Genomic DNA, 8,340 nt, shown 5'->3' with positions numbered 1-8,340 from the left:
CGCATGACTAGGCGCTGGCGATCTGCTCCGAACAGCCATATTATCTGTTAACAGGTATAAATATGTATGTGTGTGGGATGCGGTAGTGGAGAGACAAGGACCACTAGAAGCGGTCTCACCTACTGATCCAATATCTTTCCCTTTCTGTACTCGATAATTCTAAGTTGTACTCGATAATTCTAAGTTGTACTCGATACCCAGTTGCAACGTGAGTGAAAAGTGGCAACGCACCGCCATACACACTCGCTGCCAGAATCTCGCAAAGTACAGTTCTATAGCACACGTATATTTTGTAAAACCTAAGTTAACCTGTCGAATGTGAATGTGTCGAATGTGTGTGATCATCATACTATTAAAAGTCAGCGTTATCTTTTCTAAAAAGAGAACCCTGCAATTTTTGGGGGCTCAACCGAGATATAGCCGAGATATACCATTCGACAGAACTTTCAACTTGGCAAAAACACGTGGAGTGCGGTGTAAGCAGAGAGCTGGTGAAATTGAGCAAATCGGCTAGATATCTTCAAATCGTCATAAGCAATTTGGCTGGAGTGTGACAAAGAAGGCTGGCGCTGAAAGCAGACACAGTTGGTGGCTTTTGCAAAGGCAAGAACTTGGAGACCTAGCGGACGAAGTGCTGGAAGGAAGAGGCAGCGGATCGTGGCTGGAGATCTAGGAGAAGCAGCAGACACGGGCTGGAAGCAGTGGAGAGACAGCGAGCAAGACATTGGATCTGGTGTGGTCATCGGAGCGTGCGTGCAGGATTGTGCAAGCGGAAGGCTGGTGCACAGATCTTGGCAGCAGACGAAAGCATCCAGAAAGTTCCAGTTGAGTTTGGAAGTCTTCATTGTATGTGTGACGCTACAAAAGCGAAAAGCGTGGGAAGGAAATACGACGACGAACAAAAGCGACATCATTGAGCGAGTGGCTGAACTTTGGTGGAGTGTTGCCAGAAGTTTATTACAAGTCGTTTGTAAAGTAGTGGGGTAACATTGAAAGCAAGCAGTTCCAGAGACAGGGCGGTTAATCTATTTACAAATTGCATTTGATACTAGATTTAAGAAAACATTGTTTAATCTTAATATTCTACAGGACAAAGTTGTAAAATGGAGAGAAGCGAGATCTTGGCATTGCGAGTTGAAGAGTTGCGTCGGAAGTTGTCGGAGTTGCAATTGGGTACGACTGGATTGAAAGCGGAATTGCAAGAGAGGTTGTTAACCCACTATGGCCTAAGTAACGAGGGTGAGTCAGAAACGGAGGATGGTGGTGAAGATGGTCTATCAGTAACGTCCGCAGAAACCACTATAAATCGGCCAAAGGCAGCAGGTTGGCATCAAGGACTAGGAAATGAAAGGCAGGGTAGATCATGGTTCACGTTGAAAGATGTCGAGGGCAGTGTCTCGCAGTTTTCTGGGTCGAGTTCCCCAGATATAAACCAATGGATAGGAGAGTTGGAAGATTGTGCAGCTACAGTTGAGTGGAACCCTTTACAGTTGTTTGTGTATGCAAAGCAGTTGCTTATTGGAGCAGCAAAGATGTTTGTGCGTAGCCAGAGGAATATCAAAGACTGGGCAAGTTTGAAATCGGCTTTGTTGGAGGAGTTTGGAATCAAGTTATCCTCAGCAGAAGTTCATCGCAGGTTGGGGAAACGACAGCAGCATAAGGGTGAATCCTTGCACGAGTTCCTTTATGCACTTATGGAAATTGCAAAACCCATTTATTTGGAGGAAGAAAGTTTGATCGAGTATTTCGTTGAGGGTATCCCAGATGCTAGATCAAATAAAGCAATGCTATACCAGGCCAGGAACCTCAAGGATCTAAAGCTACAAAAAGACGCGTATCAAAAATCACGTGGATCATCCAAACTAGTGAACAAGTATGGTTCACAGGGTAGCAAGGCTGTGCACGACACAAAACAAGATATAGTAGCTGGATCAGTTAGGAAATGTTTTCGGTGGGGAGATTCGTCGCACATGAAGAAAGACTGTCCCGTCAAGGAGAAATGTTTCAAATGCGATCAACCAGGACACCGAGCAGCGCAGTGTAAGGCAGAAGTACAGGTCAAAACAGAGAGAGCAACCAATGTCGTTCAGGACGATAAAGTCGTTTCACAACCATCGCGCGAGTCCTTTTCTTCGAGCTTGGAACTGAAATCTGTGTTTTGCAGGAATTCAGAATTCAAAGGACTTGTGGACACAGGTGCTGAACTGTGTTTGATGCGTAGGCGTGTGTTTTTGAAGCTAGGCGTTGGAGTAGGCAGTTTGATGGGTCGCCAGGGAGTTTTGACAGGTATCGGTGAAAGTCAGGTGCTAACATTCGGAAGCTTCGTTACAAAGGTCGTTATCGATGGAATCGACATGTCGGTCGAGTTTCATGTCATACCTGATGATGATATGAAGTTTGACGCAATCTTAGGCACAACAATCTTAAACAGCATTGACATGATGGTAACCAAGTCTGGCACTATATTTTCGCCAAGAGTTCAATGTGTTCAGCAAAGACCAACGACAGGATCAGAAGATAGCCAGGCAGGGCAAAGTACTTGTATGCAGCTAATTAGCGAATTCGAAAGTCTATGCATGATCAGCACGAAAGACTCTAAGACAGTTTCGGCAGTAGACTTGGAGCATTTGAGTCAGGAGGTAGCTTCGGAAGTGGAGAAGTTGATCGATAATTACAAGCCAGAAAGAAATCTCACTTCCCCAGTCGAAATGAAGATCTTGTTGACAGACGAGTTGCCTGTTTTCCAACATCCGAGACGATTGGCTTATTGCGATTAGAAAATTGTCGATGACCAGGTTCAAGAATGGCTAGAGGAAGGGATAATCAAGCCAAGTACATCCGAGTTTGCTTCGCCAGTGGTGCTTGTAGATAAGAAGAACGGGAAGAAGCGCTTGTGTTGCGATTATAGAAAGTTAAATGAAAAGATTGTCCGAGATAACTTCCCAACAGCTCAAATGGACTGTGTGATCGAAAAGCTACAAGGTGGACAAGTTTTTACAACTCTAGATTTGACTAATTGTTTCTTTCACGTGCCTGTTTCGCCAGAATCCCAAAAGTATACATCGTTCGTAACTCAGAGTGGTCAGTATGAGTTCCTGTTTGTACCCTTCGGTATAACAAACTCTCCAGCAGTGTTCACCAGGTTTATCATGGCAGTTATGCGTGATTCGATTAAGAACGAAGATGCGGTTGTATACATGGACGATGTTATCATTTCGAGCAAGAGTATCGATGAGGGCGTGCAGAAGTTGAAGCGAGTTTTGGAAGTGGCACAAGGAAATGGTTTGCGCATTAATTGGAGTAAATGTCAGGTGTTGAAGCGCAAAGTTAACTTCTTAGGCTATGTTGTTGAAAACGGTACCATCAAGCCAGGTAATGAGAAAACTCAAGCAGTTGCTGATTTTCCGATTCCGCGCGACAAGAAAGGAGTCCAAAGATTCTTAGGATTGACGTCGTACTTCCGTAGGTTTGTGGAAGGATACGCTGTAATTGCCAAACCGTTGTCCGACATGTTGCGCAAGGAGGTGAGGTTCGAGTTTCAAGAACAGCAATTAGTAGCATTTAAAAAGCTAAAAGAAACCTTGATCAGTGGACCAGTTCTGAAACTCTATAACCATTCGCTTGACACGGAAATTCATACCGACGCATCCAAGTTCGGATTTGGAGCCGTTTTGCTTCAACGAGATCCCTGTGATAACTTGTGGCATCCAGTTTTCTACATGAGCCGTAAAACCAAGCCATGTGAGGAAAAGTATCATTCCTATGAACTGGAAGTTCTTGCCGTTATTGGAGCCTTGGTAAAGTGGCGGGTGTACGTTCTAGGGAAGAAGTTTAAAATTATTACGGACTGTAACGCTTTTACCATGACCATGAAGAAGAAAGAGATTCCGCTCAGAGTATCTAGATGGGCTATGTATCTACAAGATTTCGACTACGAAATAGAGCACAGGTCAGGTTCGAAGATGAGACATGTCGATGCGTTGAGTAGGGTGTCATGTTGTACGCTGACTGACAGTTTGTTTCATCGTTTGCGGGAAGCACAGCTATTAGATGATTGGACAAAGGTGCTCAAAAGTGTCGTTGAGACCAAAGGCTATGAAGACTTCTACATAGTAAACGAAGTTCTGTTCAAAGATCCTAATAAAGAGTTGCTAGTAGCTCCTTCACTCATGGAAACCGAGATTATCCAAATCAGTCACAAGCAAGGACACTTCTCATCCAAGAAAACTCAGGATTTGATTGAGAAGTCGTATTACATTCCGAAGATAAAAGAGAAAATAGCGCGAGTAGTTGATAGCTGCGTAGAGTGTATCCTTGTGAATGCGAAGGCTGGTAAGCAAGAAGGGTTCCTTACACCGATAGACAAAGGAGACAAACCGCTCGTCACATACCATGTAGATCATGTTGGTCCGATGGAGTTAACCAAAAAACGATATAATCACATTTTCGTAATTGTAGATGCATTTTCCAAATACGTATGGTTGTATCCTACACGAAGCACAGGGGTTGAAGAAGTGGTGACCTGCTTGGAACGCCAGGCTGTTTGTTTTGGAAATCCGTATAGGATAGTGTCAGATCGTGGAGCTGCATTCACATCCCACCTGTTCAAGGAGTACTGCGATAGGGAGAAGATCCAACATTTGTTGATTGCAACAGGCGTACCAAGGGGAAACGGACAAGTAGAGCGCATGCATAAAATAGTTGTTCCGATGCTCTCCAAACTAAGCCTTGAAAGCCCAGGGTGCTGGTATAAGCATGTAGGTAAGGTACAGCAGATCATCAACAACACTGAGCCAAGGAGTACCAAAGTTTCACCATTCAAACTGCTAACAGGATTAGATATGCGTATCTCAGGAGATGTCCAGCTCAAGTCATTGATACAAGATTGTTTGATTTCGGAGTTAGATGAACGCGACAAACTGAGGAAGGAAGCCAGGGAGAACATTCAGAGTATCCAAGCGGAAAACAAGAAAGCTTTTGATGCAAAAAGAAAGGTAGAAAAGAAGTTCCAGTTAAACGATTTGGTAGCCATTAAACGCACCCAGTATGGTACTGGTTTGAAATTGAAAGGAAAGTACCTAGGGCCGTATAAAGTAGTCAAAGTAGGAAACCATGGAAGATACGAAGTTGAAAGGGTAGGTGAAGGTGATGGGCCATATAAGACATCAACCGTCGCAGAGTACATGAAGGCATTCGGGACGAATCCTGTGTCAGGAGGGCCGATTGTGGGATGCGGTAGTGGAGAGACAAGGACCACTAGAAGCGGTCTCACCTACTGATCCAATATCTTTCCCTTTCTGTACTCGATAATTCTAAGTTGTACTCGATAATTCTAAGTTGTACTCGATACCCAGTTGCAACGTGAGTGAAAAGTGGCAACGCACCGCCATACACACTCGCTGCCAGAATCTCGCAAAGTACAGTTCTATAGCACACGTATATTTTGTAAAACCTAAGTTAACCTGTCGAATGTGAATAAAGCATATCATCATACTATTTAAAGTCACCGTTATCTTTTCTAAAAAGAGAACCCTGCATGTATGTATGCTTTCTTTTTCAGCAATAAATATATTTAATAATAAATATATATTAATCAAACAAAAAAAAGGTAGTGGGGAACGCGTATAGTATAGTTTATTATTTTCGAATGTAATATCATTTTTCGTCACAATTGTTGATATCAGAAATTTTTGTTAAAGGCGCGTTCGCCACCACTTTTTACCTCGTTAAGAGGTGTTTTTGTTTGATATCAGAAGTTTTTTTTTGCACAACAGTTTAAGTACCCCAAAATCATGACTAGGAGTCGTCCCCATATGGCTTGGCTATTGAAAAACCAAGAACACAGATTTTTGTTTGTTTTACAATACATGTAAAATGCTATTTTTTGCCAAATCCGTTCGGTTTGTAAAAGAACGGCTCAGTGAGTTATGTGTCCCAATACCTGCAAAAGTAATATATATACATATGTACATTTGTATGCACCTTTTGTTGGATACTAAAACATAACAAATCCATAATATTTGCCGGATGTTTTGAAAGTACAAAGTAATCATTGGAGAAGTATTTGCTTATTTCTGAAATGGTTCCTTTATTTTCCTGAAATAGGTTTTTTTATCCTAGGACACATAATGTCAACACTTATTTTCAATGGGTAATATTTCCCAATACCTACAAAAGTAATCTATATGTACAATGTACATTATGTAAATGTTACTTAGCTACTAAAATGTTCTAAGAATTTTAAGAAAAGTTTTTCTTTCATTAGTTTAAAGTAATTAAATATATAGTTCTAAAAAATGTATAAAGACTATAATAAACTTTCACGTTCCACTTCGGCTTAACTTTATTCATTATTACATTATTACATTCACATTCGAATAAGAATGAAACATCTAATATGAATATAAAACTTTTTAATAACAAGTTTTATCGCTTCAATTACCTATTTTAATAGCACCAGTTTGGAATTTAAGGGATGTATAGTTTCAGATTCCAAGAGAAATTTGTCGTTTCTTACATTTCCCGCCGAACTAGCGGGTTTTTCCAAGGTGGTAGAACAAATAGAACAAGTTTCCTATTTCGACTAGCTTCATGCTAGTAAAGGACCCTAAAACCATAACAGATTTTCCGTTTGAAAAAATCTAATAAGAATATTTTTCATCAAATTGGTTTTTTTCTGGTTTATTCCAATAAGTATGAAATATTTCGTATACGGAGCTGAAACGAGTTGCACTTTTTATCGCTTAATATCTTCCAAACGGTAGTTTTTAAGGGAAAAAGTGTTATAAATCAAAAGTTGAGGAATCTCAAGGGCTATATGATTTGAAATTTAAAAAGAAATCGTTTGACTCAATTTTGAGACAATAGTCAAAAAGTGGTTTTAAAAAAAACTTTTTTTCATAACTCTAAATTTATTATATTCAGACAATCTTACTTTATAAATAGTATTTAGCAAATTTAATTATCTTTTCAGATATATACATACAGAGATATGCATAAGTTGTTTAGATACTATAAGCATTTTAAACCTGGCTTTTTTTATTTATTTTCTGCTAAACTAGCGAGTTTTTCCAAAAGTCATAGAACAAACGTTTTCTATTTCAAGCTACTTTATACACCAAATAATCATAGAACAAACGTTTTCTATTTCAAGCTACTTTATACACCCATAGGGTTTCCAAAACCCTAAAACTAAGATGGGATGCATACAAACCCACAAACAAAGGGACAAACATTTTCATTTTGGGAAGAAGAAGAAAATCTGGTTTTTATACCCTTGCAGAGGGTATATTGATTTCAGTCAGAAGTTTGCAACGCAGTGAAGGAGACGTTTCAACCCCATAAAGTATATATATTCTTGATCAGCATGACTAGACGAGTCGATCTAGCCATGTCCGTCTCTCCGTCCGTTTCTACGCAAACTAGTCTCTCAGTTTTAAAGCTATCGGGCTGAAACTTTCCAAAAGTGTTATATCTTTTGCAGGTAGTATATAAGTCGGAACCAGCCGGATCGGACAACTATATCTTATAGCTCCCATAGGAATAATCGGAAAAAAAATTTTTTTTAATTATATCTTTGGTGTTTTTTAGCATACACTGGTCGGCATATGTATTTTGACAAAACAAAAGTTAAGTATACGCATAACTTGAATTTACTTCTTGTAAACTATAGGCACCAATGGAAAGGTAATTTAAATGCCGTTTGAATAATACAATACATTTCTTAACCCATTCAGTATTTATTGAAAAGGGCGAATTTGTGTAAACATCTACTTTTAAACTTTTTTCCTTGACTTGAAAACTTAAATTTTTTGATGCAAAAAGTTTCTTCAAACAAAAATAATAGTAACTGCAAAAAGAATTTTTCAAAAATCATTTTGCTTATATTTTTTATGATTTTTTGAAGGTGACAATGTCGGAAAAAATTTGTCTGAAAAAGAGAAAAATATGGCTCAAATGCATGTATTTAAGCATTTTCAAAAAATCATAAAAAATATAAGAAAAATGATTTTTGAAAAATTCTTTTTGCATTTACTTATATTTTTGTTTGAAGAAACTTTTTGCATCAAAAAATTTAAGTTTTCAAGTCGAGGAAAAAAGTTTGAAAAAAAAATTTAAAAGTTGATTTACACAAACTCGTCTTTTTCAATAAGTACTGAATGGGTTAAGAAATGTTTTGTATCATTCAAACGGCATTTAAATTACCTTTCCATTGATGCCAAAGTTAACAAGAAGTAAGTTCAAATTATGAGTACATTTAACTTTTGTTTTGTCAAAATACCTATGCCGACCACTGTATAACCTCCTAAGCTTGGAAATAACATTTTTTAATTAGTTTTG

This window comes from Drosophila subpulchrella, unplaced genomic scaffold (assembly GCF_014743375.2).
Source record: "Drosophila subpulchrella strain 33 F10 #4 breed RU33 unplaced genomic scaffold, RU_Dsub_v1.1 Primary Assembly Seq69, whole genome shotgun sequence".
NCBI lineage: Eukaryota > Metazoa > Arthropoda > Insecta > Diptera > Drosophilidae > Drosophila > Drosophila subpulchrella.
The sequence above is the reverse complement of the archived record's forward strand: the minus strand, read 5'-3'. Positions refer to the sequence as shown.